At 37.2% G+C, this 11,192-nt stretch overlaps 1 long non-coding RNA gene across 2 annotated transcripts in view; it reads left to right on the top strand.

Moving 5' to 3' along the window:
* LOC138402661 (uncharacterized) overlaps positions 1-10,388 on the top strand; it is a 53,988-nt gene extending 43,600 nt beyond the window's left edge. For both annotated transcript variants that reach the window (XR_011237016.1, XR_011237017.1), the window contains exons 3-4: positions 8,650-8,775; positions 9,366-10,388. This is a non-coding gene — a long non-coding RNA (uncharacterized lncRNA). The remainder of the gene's footprint in view (positions 1-8,649; positions 8,776-9,365) is intronic.
* Positions 10,389-11,192: the final 804 nt, after the last annotated feature.

Here is an 11,192-nt window from a genome sequence, read left to right on the forward strand (position 1 = left end):
TGAAAATCGGTGAAGGCGTAAACTTCCCAAAAATTCCAAAACACGCATTTCTTCAGTTTTAACAGAATATCCATATACTAATTTTCATGAGTATAACTTGAAAATTAACAAACTTGCACAAACAAAAATATCAATCCCTATTTCATTACAGAAACTGTGTTACAGATAACTGGATCAAAATTTTCGTGTGTATTGCGTATAGCACTTGTATACCTAGTGTTGAAAGTATTCATCAGTGTGATTGTAGCGAGCAGGGGAGTGACGCAGCGCTGTTGCCGGGGGGTCGCGCAGTATCCCGTTTGTACTGAACGTCTGTCAGGAATGGATATGACGTTGCAATTTTTAAAATTGACTTCTTTCAATATGTTTAAACTTTAAAGTTATAGAGAGAGCGACGTTTAAATAAAGGTAATGTAGTAAATTAATGAAATACTTGTAGCCTGTCAACCTTGCTAAGCTGGTGAAAATACTGAGAACTTGCAAGGAGCCAAGGAATATCTCATTTTATATTTATCAGCCTTGGAAGACGCCCCACTAGTAGACAAACGAAAGGAGTCGCAGGGAGCAGCTGGACTCAGGCGGCGCAAGACCGTGACGTGTGGAAGTCCCTATAAGAGACCCAAGCCCAGCAGTAGATAGATGACGAAATCATCATAAAATCGAATTATAAAACATGGATATATTATTGTAGACTTGACACGCTCCAGCAATGCACGGGACACCAATTACTCATCTGCATGGCGTAATATTGATAACTAAATTTGTGAAAAGAGCAACCGCCGAGTTTCTTGTTATTCTTCTGGGTAGATTTGATGATTCAATAGCACTTTTATAATTTCATTTATTTACATAAAAAAGATTCTAGTTCTATCGTAGGTACTATTTAGAAGTCAAACTATGTTTAACTTAGATCTGACTCGCCTCGGCTCCACGGAATTTCTGAAAATCGTTTCTAATACCTATCATCTATGTCTACGGAAGTCTAGGTTTTAGGAAGCACCTATGTGAACCTCAAGTTTCTAGAACCAGCTGTTTAAACTGTATACTTTGATACATCGGTCAGTTTATAGATAAATATAATTTTTCTTTAGGTACTTCATTATAAAATCATATTTTTTTATTTTTTTTATTTTTATTTTTCATGTACCGGAATTGTAGTTACATAGTAGTAATAAATTAAGTAACATTAGAAATGCTTATCTCCAAACAGAGATTTCTTCCAGCTTCCCATTCAAGGTTGTGAGTAAGGCGTATTAAAAAGTGGAATAGGTAGGTCTTACAGTACTAGAATAATTATAAAATGAATACAAGAATCCTTAGTCATATCATTTTTCTCGATCACCTTAAAATAATTCTAGCTTCTGGGTCGGGTATAGGCGTCCTATAGGTATGACTATCTGTAGATTAGGCTCGGCCTGGGGATCTAAACGTTGCTAGGCTATGAGGGATTCCACCCCAAGGTCAAACATTATGTAGCTAGATATGGTATACCGAATTTGGTCGAGGGGAGAGTATACGTACTTACTGGGTAATAAATTTGTTTTAATCGATTTACATTTGAACGGCTCTTATGTTTAGAATATTAAACAGAGTATTTTAGGTACCTATTTGTATGTCTAGATAATGCCCGCGTAGGTTTGTGTATATTTAAGTTTACAAAAAGTAGCCTGTGTCCTTCCCTTAGATACAAGTTGTCTCTGTAAAGTTATTTAGAAAAAAAATTAAAGCCCTGACTGAGTGACTGACTGACTTATAATCAACGCACAGCCTAAATTCCTGGTCCTACAGACATAAAATTTGAAGCGTGTGTGTGTGCGTTAAGAGTAGGTATCCACTACACATTTGAAATTTATGTAGTCCACGGGGACAAAGTCTCGAGCATAAGCTAATCTCTCAATATTCATGCTCCTCTCCCATCCTCTCTAGGAATCCAAACCCAAATACCTATATTGGGTTCAGCCGCCACTTCTATGTTCTCATTCTTCTTCTAACTTGCTCTTATAAATAAATTGGCAGCAAAATAAACAGAATCAAAAAGTTTCAAGATAAGTAAACGTTTGAAGCAAATAGAGCTAACGCTAAAAATAAGGTATAAAAGAAAAGTATACCTAGGTACATGACGTCTTACAACAAACACTAGTCGAGTAAACCTAAGTCTCAAAAGTTCTGTTTTAAATCTAAACTGAGACAAGATTGTTTTCAAGTCTGGCTAGTTAAAAGTTTGCAGGCCTCGTATTTTAAGGGTCTTATTTGTAACTTTGGCATTCGTTGGTACAACTTGGCGTATAAAATAAATAAGTGATTACGCTTTCTAATCAACCACGAAACATATTTTACATATAGTTATTGTGGAATTGTTACCTTGGAGTATTATTGTTTAGTTTATTGGTTTCTTAAAATTTTGTTTACCTATGTTAAAACTTTAACTTTCTATTCTCTCGCACGCCGTTTGTGTAAGGCGGGTTTGTTTAACTCTTAAATCTTTTAAGTAAAGTTGTTTTGTCTAACATTAAATCACAACTGGCCACAACTTTTACCGGTAAAATATTATTCTATGCATAACAATGAGTCGATAAATATAGTACGAATACCGGCTAAGCTTCGGACGTTTGATTAGTTTTCTAGAAGACTCAAAACTCGTCTACACGATATGCTGTCGTAATATCTCTCTACATTTTTGTATCGTATTCCTCATTACTGAGGGTCGTGGTTCTGTTCCATTAATGACATAATGGTAGGGATTTTCATAAATGTAGTAGAGACTAAAACTACGCTGATGTCAGTCGCAGGTATTGTTTATGCTGTGACATTATCAGAGTTATCATTATCACAGTATCATCATGGTCAGCCCATCACCAGCAGAGAAGGGTAACGCCGTAGTCCACCACATCACCCAAGTGCAGATTGGTGGACTACGTATGCAAAGCTACGTAAGTAGGTGCTATCAAATTTATCATCACGGCTTCCTTCTCAGATTGAGAAGAGTTTGACCAAAGTCTGCCGCGCTGGTCAAGTGTGGCAGACTTTGACAATGTTCACACACCATTGAAAACATTATGGAGAACTCTCAGACGTGCAGGTTTCTTCACGGTTTTTTTCTTCACCGTTTAAGCAAGTCATACTTATTTAATTTCTTAACAATCTCTACCCTCTACCTAGAAACATTTAGCAAAGTAGTGGTAGGTAGTTAACCACAGTCCATAACAATAAAGCGATGCGTAAATTTCATTTCAATTCACTCTGTATTACACCTAAAGGGACAGCCAAATCTCAATGCACTGTATGGCTGTCCTTAAATTATTAATTAACCCACCGCCGCATTGGGATTCATTGGATCGCAGGGAGGTGAAAAAAATAAATCACGTAATGAAATCAGAGCCACCCCGCGGTCGTGCACAAACGGTTGCCATTCCCGATCGCATTCTGTGAGGCGTGAAATCGACATTAATATCTCTGTAATATACCTACTTACTTGTAGTGGAATTTCTAAGGTTTAAGAGCCCGCTTCATCAAAGCGACAAATGGAGCCTAAAATAGTGATGTTTCCATAGACGACGGGAAAAGGTTATCTGTGCGTCACCCTTTCCCTCTAACCGCACCTTACCCCGAGAATCTTAAATATATAAAAGGAAAAGGTGACTGACTAATTGACTGACTGAATGACTGATCTATCAACGCACAGCTCAAACTACTGGACTGATCGGGCTGAAATTTGGCATGCACATAGCTATTATGACGTTGACATACGCTAAGTAAGGATTTTTGAAAATTCAACCCTTTAGAGGATGAAATAGGGGTTTGAAATTCGTGTAGTCCACGCGGATGAAGTCGCGAGCATAAGCTAGTAGAATTATAGGCGTAATACGTTTGTATGGAGAAGCGCGTAAGAAGGGCCACCTTATAAGAGGAGTTTATTCGTATTGAGCTCCAAACGGGTTGCGAAGCTGTAGTGGCAATGGGCAAGGCACATAGTTCGAAAAACCGATAAGTAGATGTTGGGGTCCCAAGGTGCTAGAATGGTGACGCGACGGCAAGCGCAGCATTGCAAGACCCTCTACCAGAAGAACAAACGATATCAAACGAGGGAGCCGCTGGATTCAGGCGGTGCAAGACCGTGGCGTGTGGAAGTCCATACATGATACAAGAGATCTATGTGGATCTGGATGCCTATCCTGCCTATCCTATGCCTGGATGTTGATAATGATGAGCTTCAAATAAACTTCTTTTATTTCAATTGAATATGAGAACCAATAAATGAAATTATTAATTAATATTAACAGAAGTTTCCCTAGTGCTTTCCCCAGCGTTCTCCATACAAACGCAGTTTGATTCTCATTTGATTATTAATCCATCAAACTCAATGACATTTTGACACGTTATAGGAACTAATATAAGTGTCTGTGGTTTGCAAGATTAGCCAGACATCGTAAAACTACATACAGTAGCCGGCAAGAAATATTGTACATCAATTTACAATGAATTTTTGGCTTTGTTGCGTTGCGCGTTGTCTCTGTCACTCATACCTATGTGAAGTTTTGTCGGTCTCAGCGAGTGACAACGCTCTACGAAACCGCTATCTCATTCTAAAGGTCGATGTACAATATTTTATGCCGTGTACTGTAACAGAGTGATATTGATTTAAAAAAAACAATAAAAATATAAGAGTAGGTATAATGTCTGCACAATCCTCCACAAAACATTTTAAAATTCAGTTCCGATTTTTTTTTGTCTAAAAAGTGTCACTCCAAATTGGAATCACTTTTTAAAATTGTTTTAGCTTTTACCAAATTACGGCCCGACAGCGCCAATTGTACGAGTTATTTACGACTTCAATAAAGTGAACCTTAAAATTGTTAATGAAAAGGTATTAAAACAAGCGGACCCCTCGTAAATAAACGGTGACAGTGCCCGCGAAAGAAAAATGCCACCCGGATTTGGACAAATTACAACACAGGAGGTACCTACTGTAATCAGTCGCAGTTTGTAATTAATCCTACATATGTATTTTATAACTACTTAGATGATGGATTTCGGATTTCGGTTTTTAATAAGCCATGGGAATTCTTTGATTTTCCGGGAAAAAATAGGATCCCGGGGAATATCCTTCCCCGGGATGCAAGCTATCTTTCTCTCTACTAAATTATGTCAAAATCTGTTAAACGGATTAGCCCTGAAAAGCTAGCAGATAGACTGACACACTTTTGCATTTATAATAATGATGATGTATGTATTCCGACAATAATATAATTACAACAATCATTGATTTATGTAGTTATTGTGTTTGCTTACCTGACTAACCTTTTCACGGCCCACCCGTTTATCCAATTTAGGACGAAATTGGGTAATAGTAGCTTGCATCAGACAGTAGCCTCTAGGCTACTTTTTGTGCATCCTGCAGACGGACAAATGGTACTTTTATTCCGAAAAATTAGACTTCTCACAAGATTTTTATAACCTAATCCATTTGGAAGAAGTCCACGAACATCAGCCAGTGTAACGTTATTATAGACCACGGCAAATTGCGTGTATGAAATATATTTCTTCTAATTCATTTATTTGACTCATCACGTATTCAAGACTCATGGTGGCGATAATTGGAAAAAGGCTCAGGTTTTAGCCGCAGCTGCCTCAGAAAATACCCTAAAGGGTTTATTAAGATATACCTTAGATACTACTAAGATACCTACTAAGATATGAAAAATCCTAATTTTCGATCGCAGAGAAGGAAAACTATTGGTTTTTCGTTTGGTCTTTGTAACAAACAGTGAGTGAATTGTAAATGTCAAAATATCTACAATGATAACATATAATTTATCATATTAACAATTCTCTCTCTAAGTTGTAAATATACACTAGTCTTTGTTAACTTAAACATTTTTATACTCAATTTAAGTTTTTCAGACGTACCCACGTTAAACAAAAGGGGCATTGAAATCAAAATCAACGTCAGAATTCAGATTTTTCTATTCTTTGTCTATTGAACCTTTGCACATTCAAATGTAAGAGATATTTATTTTTCTAGTCTGATGCCCAATCTCACTACTTTCAGGGGCAAATCATTAAAAGAAAGCCTTTTATAACCAACTTTCTAGTAATCATTTAAACCTTATTTATGTAAAACGTACATAGTCAAAATTAATTTAATACAAATATTTAATGTAGTCTATGATAAAACTTGACTGGGCGACAACTTAACTATAAAATCTCTATCTATCTAGTTGATTTTTAGGGGTCCGTACCTCAAAAGAAAAAACCCTTGTAGGATCACTTTGCAGTCCATCTATCTGTCTATTTATGTGTCTGTCAAAATCCTTTTGTGATGAATACGTGGAGGTATAAGTTAAAATTATGTATATCAAAAGCTTAGGTCAAGGTCCCTTAGAGCTGTAAAAATCAAGCTTCTAAATCAATGCCTATAAAAGAACATGTCCATTTGTGTCCCATTATAATGATACTCGCAAACATATCAAAATCTACTTAATAACCATTGACCTAAATCGTTAATTTAAACTTAGTGTCACATAAAAATACTTACAAACATAAAATATAATTTATAAGAATCCTTCCAAGGTACGAAACCCTAGTGCGCGAGTCAGAGTCACACTTGGCCGCATTGGCCGGTTTTTTTACTATAGTCCTATCTCTACTAACATATTCTATGTCCATTGCATGGTCCAGCCATGGCAGGACATTCAACTCACGTTCTTCCGTTTCTTTTTTAAAGGGGAGCGGGAATGTGCCTCGACTAAAATTACAGTGCTTTCGCGAACCTCCTATGGTATTTTGATTTTCCTTTTTCATCTGGTATGCGACAGATAAAATTAACGGTGGTAAGCATTTTGTATATAAGGCAAAATAATACGAACAATTTTAGGAAGATGTTATGTATAAAACATATTATATGCCACTACTACCAATAATCCATACTAATATTATAAATGCGAAAGTGTGTCTGTCTGTCTGTCTGCCAGCTATGTCCGTCCCCGAGATGCAAGCTATCTTTGTACCCAATTTCCTCAAAATTGATTGAACGGATGGGCTGTGAAAAGCTATCAGACAGACAGACAGACAGACCGATAGACCGGCAGATACACTTTTGCATTTTTAATATTGGTATAGATCTAAAAAATCTAGCTAGGATAGCCAGTTCTTGATCTTGTAACATTTTTTGAAATTGTATGTGCTTACGCCAACAAGCACGCAAATCGTTCAAGATCTAATCCATGGAATGTGTGTAACAAAGATAATAAGAAAATAAACGTTTTATTTATTTATTACTAGCTGACCCGGCGAACTTCGTACCGCCTAACAGTCAACATTTAACCCAAAAGAAAAGTGTTGTTAAATTTTTCGTTCCGTAAGAACCATCCTCGTACTTCAAGGATTATTATAAAAAAAGAATTAGCGAAATAGGTTCAGTTGTTCTCGAGATTTGCGCTTAGCAACACATTCAGCGATTCACTAGCTAGCGCTAGCTTATGCTCGCGACTTCGTCCGCGTGGACTACACAAATTTCAACCCCCTATTTCACCCCCTTAGGGGTCGAATTTTCAAAAACCCTTTCTTAGCGGATGCCTACGTCATAAAAGCTATCCGCATGCCAAATTTCAGCCCGATCCGTCTAGTAGTTTCAGCTGTACGTTGATAGATCAGTCAGTCAGTCAGTCAGTCAGTCAGTCACCTTTTCCTTTTATATATTTAGATAGAGATGTTCATCTTTTTTTAGAAATAAAGTTTTATACAAATAGAAGTGACTGTCAAAATCATAATTCTTCCTTTTGGATTTGCCGTAGTCGGATAAAAAAAAGAAAAAATAGGTATAGTACAAGAAAACTGAAAAGTTCGTGTCAAGTTACGATTACAGACGAATGGATTCTAAAGAAACAGAAAGAAAGATACTTACCTACTGAACGGCTACAGAATACAAGTAAACTCGTCTCTCCGTGGGAACACACAGGTGGAGTCTGGTTGCTCGACAACTTTTTAGAAAACTTAGAAAGTTTAGTACCTCCCCAATCCAATTACATTACCTCTTGAGTGATTTCGTGTCGTTTGAAGGATCACAGTTAGGCAAGCGTCCAACTGTCCTTCACAATTTACTCAGGTCATAAGATTTCGTATTTTTAACAACGTAATATTAAAAAATACATTTTTATTATCAATCAGCAAATCCTACTATAATATTATAAATGCGAAAATGCGAGTGTTTGATTTGTCCTCCTTTTACGTCACAACGGAGCAATAGATCTGGAATCAAGAGATTAGTCAAAGATCTGGAATGTGATACAAGCTGCTTTTTATCCCGGGATATCATCTAAGTTCAAACGGGGTTTTTAAAAACCTAAGTCCACGAGAACGAAGTCGCAGGCATCATAATATTGTTAAAATCATCACCATCATTATCAATCCATTGCCGACGCCCGATTGCCACTATTAAGCACGGGTCTCCTCTCAGAATGAGAAGTGGCCATAGCCATCACGCTGACCATGTGCCGATTGGCAGACCTATACTTACTTATAATTATTTTACAATACAATTATTATAATTCCATTTTTATATTGGTTTCTACTGCAAAAGACAAGCAAGACTTTTAATATCGAAACACAATGAACTTTGTTATTATTTTTATACGCCATTGTTACTTACAGCTGAGTGGAACTTATGAATCATTTATTCTTTCCTCCGGCGTCGCAGATTAAGAAAACAATGGATGACAATCTATCAACAGGCAGTCCATTTAGAAGACAAAAGCTGGAGACGATCTCTGTGAAGTGGTGCGTTTTATATTATATTTATCTTTAATTACTACACGAACGAAAAAAGAATAAAGCCGATCCCAAAAATAATGACGTGATCCGCCGCAGAGGGAAAAAGTGTACGGAAAAACAAATAACGATTTTCTTTTGTTGGCTTATTATTCTCTAGAGTATTCATTACTTGTGCCTTGGAGAGGTCTCGGTGCGTTTTCTCAAGTATGGATTATCGCAAGGCAGTCGCATTAGCAGAACAAACTTTTCTCAAATTCAGTGACCAATGTATAAAAGGTTATACTTATAAAGAACAAATTTAATATTTAAAAATACCTATTGCGTGTTTACTTTATCTTCGAGGATTTGCTTCTTTGAAATGTGAAAAGTTGTATGAGAAACTCAATTCTGTTTATGTAGATTTAGTTTTCAGTGGCCAGATGGCATTTGGCATTGTTTTGTCTAGCATATTGTTGAGTGTCTTTTGAAAAAAATGATTTCATGACTATGAAGGCCCCGGCCATTGTTGCACACGCTATGCACGGATGGTGTGTGTGTGCGTGTGTATGTGTATTGTGTAGACAGGATTGCATGATATCACTATTTATTTTTTACAGAAAACAACAAGCGTAGTGTGTCCGTCCGTGACTAAAGTCAGACGCAAGTATGACATCAGCAGCCAACTGACGATTGACAACCTCCCTAGCGCAGTGGCGAGCGCTGCGGTCTTACAAGTAGTCCCGAGTTCATTTCTCGGCAGGGGCAATTTGTAAAATATATAAAACTAGATGATGCCCGCGACTTCGTCGGCGTGGATTTAGGTGTTTTAAAAATCCCGTGGGAACTCTTTAATTTTCCGGGATAAAAAGTAGATGTCCTTCCCCGGGGTGCAAGCTAACGCTGTACCAAATTTCGTCAAAATCGGTAGAATGGATGGGCCGTGAAAGGCTAGCAGACAGACAGACAGACACACTTTCGCATTTCTAATATTAGTATGGATTTTGTCTGGTCTGGTTTGGTGGGACTTGGGAGGCTATGGCCGTGGCATAGTTACTTTACCACCTTACCGGCAAAGCCGTGTCGCCGAGCGATAGCGTTCCGGTATGATGCCGTGTAGAAACCCTTTCCAAATGTGCCCGCTTTTAACTTGGAACCAGACTGCATCATTATTTACCACCAGGTGAGATTACAGTCAAAGGCTAGTTTTTAAAGGAATAAAAAAGATTAGTCAGAATTATTAAGGTTTCTAGAAGGATTTAGCCGTGCGAAGCCGCTGGATGTCTCTAGCTTTATCCCGAAATATTACCCTATTTCCCCAAGTGTACACAATAGCTGAACTGATGTTTATCGAACGAGCGCCATCTAGCGTCCGTCAATCGCACGGCGTTATATTGACGGTGCTGCTGTCACGCACAATATTACTTCCAAGCTACTGCGTGTGGTGTCACTGAGAGAGGTGTATTGAAAAATATTTGTGATGCTTTGGGTCGGGCTTCATGAGTTTATAGTACTTACAATGGGACTTTGTTTCGTAATCTTAGTAAAATATGGTGCGAAAACCATTGCGAAGCCAAGATGAGGTGTTAGTCAGCTAGTATCTACTATTACATTGCATAAATCTGACCATGAAATATTTGAGTGAGTGGCAACCTCATTATTGTGAAATTCCCACTTTCCATTGCAGTAGCTAATTTAAATTAGATTCAATATAAGGAATATTATCACATTCTTGGTATTTATTAAGACACTTTAAATTCTACGATTGGATATTTTTTAATAGGAAAATAATAAAATATAGCCTCATTCATCGCTAGCACTCGGACGTCAGCTTTAGTTTCCCCGACTTTGAAAGATGATTGAACTTGATACTCGATAATAGCGATTTTTCACGCTCTATGCGAATGTGAAAATAGCTGAAATAAGATTTCCTTCAAATTATATTACAAAATATTACGCTTTATAACTAGGTGTATAGATTTGCGTTTTATTGCAATCATAATATATAGTATTTATGCTGCCTAAAGTGGAAATCTTCTGCCTAGAAGATGATTTTTTACTCTCTCAGTCTGGGTGATACCTAATGAAAAGATTTCCGGAAATATAACTTTATATCACTACGCTTAGTAAAAGATTTTACGTCTCACCAAACGTTGCTAGAATTCAAGAGTGAAAAACTTTACCAACAAAGTAAAATGGACCTAAAGAGCCTTGACATGAAGTCAAAAATTCAATGCCACTGATTTTAATTTCGCAACGGTTCCGCTTGGAGCGCTGGCTGTAGATGTGTAGACAAACTTGAGTTTTAAAACAAGGCAGTTAAGATCCAGTATACTATAATGCGGAAGTTTTTCGACACTCGAATACTACCAACGTTGGTGAGACATAGAATCTCGTACTAAGGGTACTGAACCAATAACATAACGTAGAGACAGGTATAAAGATTA

This window comes from Maniola hyperantus, chromosome 8 (assembly GCF_902806685.2).
Source record: "Maniola hyperantus chromosome 8, iAphHyp1.2, whole genome shotgun sequence".
NCBI lineage: Eukaryota > Metazoa > Arthropoda > Insecta > Lepidoptera > Nymphalidae > Maniola > Maniola hyperantus.